This window comes from Nelumbo lutea, chromosome 6, assembly GCF_056320005.1.
Source record: "Nelumbo lutea isolate HS-2025 chromosome 6, American lotus-T2T, whole genome shotgun sequence".
NCBI lineage: Eukaryota > Viridiplantae > Streptophyta > Magnoliopsida > Proteales > Nelumbonaceae > Nelumbo > Nelumbo lutea.
In genome coordinates, this window is record NC_142689.1 from 12956582 (window position 1) to 12968155 (window position 11574).

The 11574-nt window shown below is 34.8% G+C and overlaps 1 protein-coding gene across 3 annotated transcripts in view; it reads left to right on the forward strand.

Annotated features, from left to right (window-relative positions):
- Positions 1 to 7760, forward strand: part of LOC148847412 (uncharacterized) — a 58378-nt gene extending 50618 nt beyond the window's left edge. For 2 of the 3 annotated variants that reach the window (XR_016101380.1, XM_088952269.1), the window contains one exon: positions 5712 to 5987. The gene's annotated coding sequence lies outside the window, so the exon portion shown is untranslated. Of the gene's footprint in view, positions 1 to 5711; positions 5988 to 7467 lie in introns of those variants that run through there. The other variant, XM_088952270.1, reaches the window with a different exon arrangement.
- The last annotated feature ends 3814 nt before the right edge of the window (positions 7761 to 11574 follow it).

An 11574-nucleotide genomic window follows, 5' to 3' on the forward strand; every position in this document is an offset into this window, starting at 1 on the left:
ACAGGGGCAAATGTCTCCAAGTAGTTTATCCCATATGTTTGTGTATACCTCTTAGCAACCAAACGAGCCTTTGACTTTTCGATAAAACCATATGTGATATTTTATGGTGTAAACCCATTTGCACCCAATGGACTCCTTCCCTTCTAGAAAATCAACCACTTCCCAAGTATCATTTTTATGCAATGCTTCTATCTCAATTTTCATAGCAACCCTCTATTCTAGTATGATAGTGTTTTTGATATAGACTTAGGGTAGGTTGAGAAGAAATAGAGGCTAGGAAGGAATAATACGATGGGGAGAGTAGTCCATAAGAGAGATGCTTCGAGATGCAATGTGCAGTGCACTTTATTTTACCTTTTGTTATGGCAATGGGGATATCAAAGGTAGGGAAAGGGGGCTGCAAAGGTATGGTCTCAACATATGTCGTCTTTTCAGCAATCAGAAGTATAGGAGTCTCAATTGCAGAAGTGGAAACAACCTACTCATTCCTATGCCTCTGTCACTGGTACCACCTCTGAAGGATAGGAGTCGCAAATGAAGGAGAATGTGAAGGCAGTGTTGGAGGAATTGGAATAGAATAATTAGGAGATGACTCAACAAGAGGAGACACACAAGGAGGTAACTCAACAAGAGGTTTACCACCAGACTCAATGAGAATATGAAGAGGTAGATCAAATTACTTGGACGAATGCTCTCCCTTAGGAGAAAGACCATAAAGGGGAATAAACTCAGCAAAAGTGACATCCATGGAGACAAAACAGGTGTCACTAATTGGACCAAAGCAATAGTAAGCCTTCTATGTGGAGGCATAACTAAGAAAAATACATTTATAGGCCTTTGGTTCAAATGTATGTCTTTGGGAACTAGGAATATGGGCATAGAAAGTGCAACTAAAGACATGAAGAGGAAAAGAAAAAGGTCTTTGTTTGGAAACAGTTGAGAAATACACCTGTAGTAATTCAGAACATGCAAGAAAAAAGGGAAGATAGGAAGAGAAAGAAGAAGAAAGAGGTTTTGGCAATAGCTTGTGGAAGAAGAAAAGGGAAGAGAGAAAAGAATAGTTCGATATCTTCTCTCTAGCCCTCTTGATCACCTTTTATCAACTTAATTCTAAAACTAAGTACAATTACTTGGATGCCCTTAATGAGGCGGCCAACACTAAAATAATTAAAGAGAACAAAAAAAAAAGGCCCATAACCAACAAACATAAACTTAAATACTACTTAAGAGAAATAAGAAAACACTAAGGCTCATTCGGCCCATTCTCACTACACTCCCTCTCAAGCTGAGCATAGATGTCAATCATTCCCAACTTGCCTACATAATGTTGAAGCTTTGCCTTTGGAACACCCTTAGTTAGAAAATCTACTAGCTGCTCTTCTGATGCAATTAATGGAAGACACACTTCTCCTGAAGCTACTCTCTCCAATATAAAGTTTCTACCTCAATGTGTTTAGTTTTGTCATGCTAAACTGGGTTGTGAGCAATGTTAATTGCAGCCTGGTTATCACAATACAACATCAGTGTCTCATCACATGAAACACCCATCTCATCAAGAAGAGATCTAAGCCATAAAAACTTAGAAACCCCACGGGCCATAGCCCTATACTTTGCCTCAACTGAAGATTTAGCGACCATTGACTGCTTTTTACTTCTCTAGGAAACAATATTTCTGGCTACCATAGCACAATAACCTGATGTGGATCTCTTATCGTTCACATTACCTGCCCAATCAGCATCTATATATGCTTCTACCTTCATGTGGCCATGTTTAACAAACAATATACCCTTCCCAGGAGTTCCCTTAAGATAGCGTAACACCTTTTCTGTAGCAGCCATATATGTGTCTCTAGGAGCATGCATGAGTTCGATGATGACACTCACAGCATATGAGATATCTGAACGAGTCATACGTAGATAAAGAAGTTTCCCCAATAATCTATAAGACACTCCCCTGTCAGCTAAAAGTTCCCCATCATTAGTTGAGAGTTTATGATTTACATCAATAGGGGTAGAGGCAGGTTTAACACCAAGCTTTCCAGTCTCAATAAGAAGATCAACCACATATGCTGAGAAATAAAGATACCTTCCTTGGACCTAGCAACTTCAATGCTAAGAAAATACTGCAACTCCCCTAAGTCCTTGGATCTCAAATTCAGAATTGAGAAACTTCTTGAGAGCGCTAACTTCTTCTGTATCACTGTCAGTATCCACAATATCATCTACATAAACAATAAGGAATGTCACCAAGGTGCTTCTTCTCTTAACAAAGAGGGTATGATCTGATTGAGTTTGAGTGTAGCTGAACTGAACAAGAATATCCCTAAACTTGTCAAACCAAGCCTGTGTAGATTGTTTCAGGCCATAAAGTGAATCTTCAATCTGCACACCTTACCTTGCATTTTCTTGCCATATATACCAGGAGGAAGGGACATATATACCTCTTCAATGAGATCACCATTCAAGAATGCATTCTTAACGTCAAATTGATAGAAAAGCCAATCATAACTCACTGCTAAGGATAAAAGAATGCTCACCAAAGTCATTTTAGCAACTAGAGAAAAAGTCTCAGTGTAATTTACCCCATATACCTGGGTATATCCCTTAGCAACAAGATGAGCCTTATACCTCTCAATTGATCCATTTGCATGGTACTTGATAGTGAAAACCCACTTGCACCCAATAGGTTCCTTCTCATCTGGCAAGTCAACAATATCCTAAGTATTGTTTTTATGGAAGGCTTCTATTTCAGTCCTCATAGCATCCCTCCATTCTGGTGTGGCTAAGGCTTCTGAAATGGACGTTGGGATGGGTTGCGAGGAAATGGAGGCTAGAAAGGCATAGTAGGATGGAAACAACAAGTTGTAGGAAAGGTGTTTGGAAATACAATGAGTTGTACATTTTCTCTTACATTTTCTCAAAGCAATGGGTAGGTCAAGGTTTGGAAACGAAGGTGTTGGTGGAGGAGATGATAAACATGTCCTCTCTTCAGTAATGGGAAGCACCTAGACTCAATTGAAGGTGTGGAATCAACCTATGTTTGCCTTCACATTTTCTGTTGGTACCACCTTTGGAGAATAGGATGAGTGGGAATAAACTGGAAGACTAGCAAGAGGAGGGGGAGGATCAGGAATGGAAGACCTCAAAGGAGAGGATTCCTCCACGGGAATGGGGGTAACTGTGGAGGGCTCGACACAAGACTCAACTGGAGTTGGCAACGGAAGGGATGAAGAAAACAACTCTCAAGAGATCTCTCCCCCTCAGAAGGACAATTATAAAAAGGAACTGACTGCAAAAGTGACATCCATAGAAACAAACAGGGTGCCACTAATAGGATAAAAACAATAGTACCCTTTCTGTGTGGAGGCATAACCAAGAAAGATACACTTTTAAGCCTTGGGTTCAAACCTATGGGATCAATCAACTATTTAGTTCTCCATACCAAGGTTCAAAGTATCGATACGACATGCATATCAGTTGTATCGTATCGGTACTTAGAAACGGCCAAAACTATATTTTTTTTAGTTTTTCTTTTCAAACTTTGGTTTTTTGGGAAGCTAAAAACATGTTTTTATTATTAAAAAAAGTTGGGGTTCCGAAACACCTGGAAACAGGCATTTCGGAGCGTATCTTTTTCAAAAGATACGATACGATACGCCCGATACAGGGCGCATCGTATCGATACTTTGAACCATGCTCTATACACTGTGTATGGGATTAAAAAGAAAAGGAAAAAGTAGTACTACTCTGGTACCAAGATGAAAAAGCTAACCAGCAATAGGTTCCTTGTATATCAATGAAAAACAACAAAAGAGGGAGAAGGAGAAGAGTAAATTGTACTCTCTTCCAGCCCCTAATTACTTTTGTTAAACCTGATTAGGAAACATTGGGGTAATACCCTTAGTAGGGCGGTTGCTTATAAACTTAAAGAAAAAATATTAATAGGCCCATTAGTACAAAAAATAATAAACATAAAACTGAAATAAACTAAGGCCATCTGGCCCATTATTTGAACACCTTGGAGGTTACTAAGTTGGGTTCATTTTGTTGGGGCCTTTGTTCTGCAAATTTCCCTCTTGGGGGCTTTGATGACAGCAAGGGATCATCCATGGAGTGTCTTGTGTCTTTTGATTTTGTTTATATACTTCATTGTGTTTTTCTCATTTTTTATCATTATAATTTTGAGTTGTCAATCAAAGAAATTTTAATTAAGAACACTAACATTTTCTGGACAGTCCTCAAGTACTGAGCACACATTGAAGTTTCTGAGTGTCTATGCAAGATCAAGCAGACATAGGTGATACTCGGATATTAAGGTTACTGTATGCTTTTGTGCAGTCCCCTAAGTGTTAAGCACACAAATCGGAGAGTTGTTAGCTCTCTTTAAGACCCTTGGGAATGTGTTTCTTTGCCAAGATGGGGGGAACAATAGAGTTTGAACATTAATCCCAATTGGATCTTTCACATGACGCTGCTCCTTGACCCTCAATGACACCCCTTCCTCTACTACCCTGGTTAGGGTTCTTTAGAGTGGGCCTACGCCACCATGGCCACTTATTAGATTTTTGTTGAGGGAATCTCAAACTCTATCATCCACTCTGAATTGCCCATTAGATGGATTCCTTGATTGGAAAATAAAATAGCTAATGCTTTAGAAGGATATGATGCAAAGAAAAAGATCTGGTTTGAGTAGGAATAATTCAGGAACTAACTCGTAATTACTTTGTTGTTCACTTGATTTTCATTTTGCCTCATGCTACTTGGAGGCTCTTCTGCTGTTTTGGCATCATTTTAAAAATTTCTAAGTGGTAGGCCCTTCTTATATATTCTATTAATAAACAGTCCTGATAAAAAAAAATACTTTTCTGATACGACATGAATGGTGAACCCCAAGTATCTGTGGGGTATACTTGGAAGATTCAAAGTGCATGAAAATAATAAAAAAAAAAGCAAAAGGATTTTTTTTTCATATTGAACTAGATTGGTGGATTAAAAGTTATGTCTTTATCCAGTTTGTGCTACGAGTCTTCTGGTTTGGTTTGAGCAGAAGCATGAGGGTTAAGGTACTAGGATACTTATGATGTCACACTTGGTATAATGTTGTGCTTATTATACTGTTGTAATACATTCCTGATTCTGTTCAATTAATATACTTAGTTCAGTAAAAGACATAATAAACTTTGATGCTAAGATTAGTTATATGGTATGTTAATGTTAGCTATGTTGAGTCAACTTTGTACTTTGTTAAGGACTACTAGCTACGATAATTGTTGGCTACAATTCTTCTGATATTTTGTTTATGGAGTCATTTGATTACACATGGACATTCAATTAACCACCTTAACCTGACATACGTAAAATTAATCTGACTGGAAGGTCTGCCTTTTTAGGGTATATTTTAGTGATTCATAAACTTAACCTGACATATATCTGGATTGACACTTGGACAATTTAGTCTTTCCTTTTATCATTGGAAAATCTTATAACTTGTTTGCATGATTCACAATCCTAGCTGCTGTACTTTCACACTCTGGTCCTAATGCATCAGTCTATTTTACATTGAAGATAAATTCTCTGTATATCAAGTAATATATATTTGCAATTTTTTTTTTTTGAAATTAACATATCCTTGCATTGGATATATTTTTTTACTAAGCATATTTGCATTAGATATTGTGTTTTAAGCTTACAATACATGTCTCTTTTTGCAGCTGATGAGATTCCCAAAAATTAGTCTAAGAGATGCATGAATTCATGAGATGGAACTGAATTTCTACTTGTATGTCCGCTATTGGTTTTCTTCTTTCAAATTTGTTGTTGTTAGTCCCATTTCTGTGTGTGTGTGTGTGTGTGTGAGAGAGAGAGAGAGAGTTGAAGCTGCTTTTATCGGGCTTATATTGATAAATAGAACTTGCTTGATGTATTTGTTTTTGTGTGCTTAATATATTGCTTTTTCGTAAGAGTGGTGTTGATCCTAAATTTATCAACTGACATTCTTCGATTAATTTATGGATCTTCAGAGAATGCGTATATCCGATAGCTTCCATCCACTCTCCCCAAAAGCAGACCTTTTGGTACAAAAACTACATTAATATATTATCACGACAGGAAAGAATTTTCTATTTCCAACCTTTTGCTGTAAAAGAAAGATAGCACTTTATTCTTTCTTTTGTCTGAGAACCATATTATATAACAACTTGGGTATATTTTTTTTTATATCATTTTACTGAAACTATTAATTTTACACAGTTCTTTTTCTTTTTTTCTTTTTTGGAAATAGTTAACCCTTCCACTTGCTCCCGCGCAACGTAGGGATATATATTAAAACAAGACGTTTGTTGTTTCTCTTTTTTCAGTTTTTCCTTTGGTTAGACAAAGCGCCATACACATAGGAAGGCACGTGTAGATTTGCCATTCACATACCAGAGACTCTTCAGCGCCACACACTAGCATTTTTTTTACTTTTTATTTCCTTTTTTACAACAAAAAGGATCACAAATCAGCCACCTCGGGGAAATTACTTCTTTTGTGTTTGCCACTTTGCCTTACCAAACTACTCAATTCTGCACTTCACAATAGGATGGGTAGTTTTGTTAAACAGAATTAGACAATAAATGTGTATTCATTATTCTCTTGCTTTTGGATAATAAATTTATCCATGGTGGATATTGCCTTGGTTTTTGTGTAAGTTATAAAAGTTAAATTTAATAAGACATTAACTTATATCTTTATATTTTTATAACCCATATCTTTACCTTGTGCATATTAGTATAGCATGTGGCCTTACATTAGTACTATATGAAGTAGATATTTGCTCTGGGTTTTATGCAAATCATAAAATTTAAGAGCATATGCTTGCCTTAGGTTCTATGTAAGTCATAGAAGTTAAATTTAAGTTTCAAATAATATCATGCATGGTTATCATGTGCCCTTGTACTAGTACAAAAATAATAATTTCAAGAACCATGGGAATAGTAAGTTAGATTAGTTGAATATCATGGCCGTTTAGTGGGCTGTGGAACCAATGATAATACCCCATGCCAGCCATGAGGAATTGAATGGTTGTGAGCCTCATGTAGGGAATTATCATTGGTTCTATAGCCTGATAAACAGTCATTGTGTACAGCTAATCAACTAATTCAACATTTGAGAAGGGGGAAGGGGGTATGAAGGATGGGCTTGGCTTTATTTCATTTTTCTAGATTAATTATAGTGTAAAAGGCTTAAACCTCCCTTCAAATTTACGTTAAATACTAAGACCTCTCCTTTATTTTCAAAATGGACTAACCCCTCCCCTGTTGGGTGACATTATAAGACAAAGACCTCCCTTTCTTGAGCTATTTGTGAAGAATTGGTTGCATGTTAGCTCATGTCCGTTAAACTTTTATAATTTTTTCAAATCGCAATATTATCCCTGATAGCTGACAAATGGTTTGGGTTTGTAATGTTGCATCTTGGCATAAACAGGGGAGAGAAGGGGAGAAAGAAGAACGAAGAAGAGGAGAAAAAGAATGGAGAGAGAGAGAGAGGACGGGGTTGGCCTGGTTCTTAATCGGGAGATTGAAGTAGATGAACAATGTTGCGTTCTGGTAATAACAACTGTTGTTGGTCAAAAGTCAAAACTATAACGCACCAAACGACAAACAACAAAAGAACAACAAGCATCGATTAGGAGGAGTGGTGATTCAATCTATGTTTTGATGGGATCTATACGTCTATTTTTCAATAAAAATTTTATTTTTATTTTATCTAGATTTGAGTTTCATGGACTGTATGGATACTTTTAAATGTACAATGAGAATCCTTTTTTGGACAATAGTATGGAGCTTGAGTTTTCGTGACAATTCTACAATGATGAAGTGACCTTGAAGTTAAGATTTTAGGGTTTTAGAAATTAATCCCTTCAATGAAATGATTGATGGTTTTAGAACTAGTTAAAACCTTAGGAAAAAAGTTAAGGTGGCATTTGATTACACTTTTCAGATCTTTGAAGTTTAAAAATATTGTTTTTCAGATGCCATTTATGTTTGGGTTGAATCTGAAAATTCAAATCTGAAATACATTTTTAGATCTGAACTTGTAAGAGGCAATCCAATGACTTAATGCGTTCAGACGTTTTTCAGATTGCATTAAAAGACAAAAATGCCCATCTAATGAAATGCATTTTTAGATCTGAATTTATAAGAGGCAAGCCAATGACTTTTGTAGCTGTTTCTTTGCCATCATTGTTCTAGCCCAGGTAGCTTTGGGTAGTCTTTTGCATAGTTTTATCGAAAAAATCTAAAACTTTCATTCTCTAACAACCTCCCATCTAATGAAGGTTTCACGGTTTCAGTAGCTAACTGATTTCACATCAAATTACCCCAAAATGTTCACGAGATTAATTTTGTGAATCAACTCTTGTGAGCAGCCCTCAAAGTGATTGTACAAAGGTTGAGCCAACTAAAACCATCATAACAATCATTCTTATTTCAAAATGATAAAGCTGATGGAACTCTTTGAAAATTTGAAGGAAAATAAAGGATAAAAATGTCCTTTTATCAATTCTGTCAAATATTACTGCATCTCATTCAGATAGGGGAGCGTTAAGTACTATTAGAATTTAGAGGGGAGGTATAAGTATTTATGACAAACCTCAAGGAGGTTTAAGTTTTTTACCCTTAATTATATAGGGAACCCCTCAAGTTTCTATAATTATGAGCAAATTATTTGAGTTTCTGAAATTATGTTAAAGCAAACGATATTTGGTAAATTTGGGAATTTCATTTTATAGATACAAAAAGAGGGTGACAACATCTAGCCACAATACAAAGCTTTATACAATATCACACCGCACTTTCAGTCGGACTGAACTCTTACGGTTACAACACAGATGTTGGTCCGACCATGCACACAACTAATTAACATTCAGTTGCTTCAAAAGTTCAAATAACCAGAAAGAATATTTGCAACCATTAAACCCATATTAACCATAAAACAGGGTGGATTTTGTCTTGAGAAAACTACTTAGACTTGAGACAGCTTTCAAATAAGCCTCAACCTGGAGTGATCCATATTTGGCAATATCTCAAAGAGGGTTAACTTTGGCTGTTGGGGTCCAACAGCATAGGCTGTTAAGACAGTTTATCACTGGCACGTTCTAGGCAGTTCATCTATTCATGTCCATACTTTGGTTTTTAATCAAAATAAATTAAGATGTAATTACTAATTTACCCATTCTCATGGTAACGTGGCATTTTCAGAAATTCTCTCAACAGCATAGGTTGTTGGCCCCCAACAGCTAAAGTCAGGCCTCAGCAATAGCACTTTGTGTTAGCTGTAGGGGTTATTTGCAAAGTAAACGAGATTGAGATTTCCATTATCTCTTTGAGGAAAAGTGAGGCAATAATGATGCTAAAAGTTCTACCTCTTAATTCATTCAAACAAGAAACAACTACTCCCTTTTTTGGCTATTGTGTATTCATGATGATGTTAATAGTTAAAAATGATATTCTTTCAGGGCTACTTTTAATCATGAAGATGTTACATCGTGTTTGACTTGGGCCAGACTATCTTAAGGCCAGGAATTGCAATGGGGCGAGGCGGGGACGGGGAGCCTCTCCCCTTCTCCATCGTTCCCACGAAAATCTACACTTCTGTTTTATTACTTTTCGTGATTTTTTATAATGTGAATCATTTTGTTTTTATCTTTTTATTTAAAAAATAAAAATAATAATTAAAATTTATAATCCTATTAGAGAAGATTTAAACATATTCAATATTAATATATAGATGCATGTATACATATGTACATGTATAAACATACACATACATATATAGTAGTGGAGATCCCACAGGGCGGGGATTGGGGTCCTTGCAGGGGCTGGGAGTGCTCTCTCAGTGCCCGTCCTCGCAAGGGAAAAATCATCCCCATCCCTATCTAAGACATTAAACTTGAATTTGGCCAACTTAATGTTGGAATGGCCCTAACTCAACCTATTGTTCAGACCTACCAAATTCAGCTTTTTAATCAATTGGGTTGGTTTGGGCCAACCCCAAGTTGTACTTAAAGGCACCAACCAAATACAACTTTTTTAACCGGTTGGGTTGGTTGCATTTAGAGGCACAAACCTAAGGTTTTAAAAGGTTAAAGGCGTAGATGTGTAGTTGAGGCATAATGGCCCAAAAAGTTAAAGTGCAAGTTTCAAGGTGTTGTAAGCCTTAAAGGTTAGGGAAAATTACTTAAAGTTTATAGGTGATAATAAAAAATGATATATCAAATTAAAATGATAGAATGTACAAATATCCATAAAACATAAGTTTATACGTTATAGCTTTTAAGCAATAAAATAATAACTAATCAACTAACAATTATGAACCTTTAACATTTCAAGTTTCAAAATCATAAGTTCTCAAATCTATATAGTATAGTACTAGTACTAAAAGTACGAATGAGAGTGTAAAACTTTATTTGACTTAAATACCCTTGTTTTTGAATTTGATTCTCTCTAGTGGATTAGTTATTATTTTTCATTGAATCATTTTTTGACTAAAATACCCTAATTCAATTCCCTCTTATTAAGTCTTATATTTAAGGTATATAAGATAAAAACACAAAGAAATATATAAATGTAGAAACTCACTAATATTTTATATTAATCATATTAAATAAAAATAAAGATGATAAAAAATTATCTTTTATTGATGATGAAAATGAAATAGAAAATTTTAAATTGATAAGAATGAAGTTATTTTCTTATTTGGTGGAAGGTTAATAATTCAACCTTTAGGGTCAAATGTGTCAACCCTTGATATCATAATTAACCAATAAAATTTTAAAAGATAAAAAAAACAGAAATTTTGTAGAAAACATTTGGGTACATCTCTAATATTATATATTAATGATATTAAAGAAAAATAAGTGTGATTATATTGATGATGGAAAACAAAATACAAAATATAAAAAAAAAAACAAAATAAAGGAATTGTTTTCCTATTTGGTGGCATGTCAACCAATTAGCCTTTTGGATCAAATGTGTTAACCATTGATGACATAATTAAATAATAAAATTTAAAATGACAAAAATAAAAAAAAATTATGAAATACAAAAGCTTTGTAGAAAAGATTTAAGCACATCTCTAATATTATATATATTCATCATATTAAACAATAATAAGTGTGATAAATATGAATTATTTGTACACACAAAAATATAAAAAGATTGTAGAAAATGTTCAAAACATATTAGTACTATCATGGCCATTATCATCCAAAATTGTTATGTACAAAGCGTGTGCATAATTGCTAGTATTCAAATGACCAATCATAATGTTTTAGATGATAAAAAATTCTTTATCCTAAAAAATTGTTTTCAAAAATAGGATCATATGATGAATTATCCATATATTAGATTTATGGTCACATAACAATATAGAAGAAAGGAAACAACTTGATTGATTTAATCTATGCAAAGAAAAAATCAATATGAAAGAAAATAATTCCATTAGAAAGAGAAATAAGAAAAATAACAAACTTGGGATGTTAGATTTAGAATAATTTAAAAAAAATCCCACTTGATTTCTTGATTCACACTT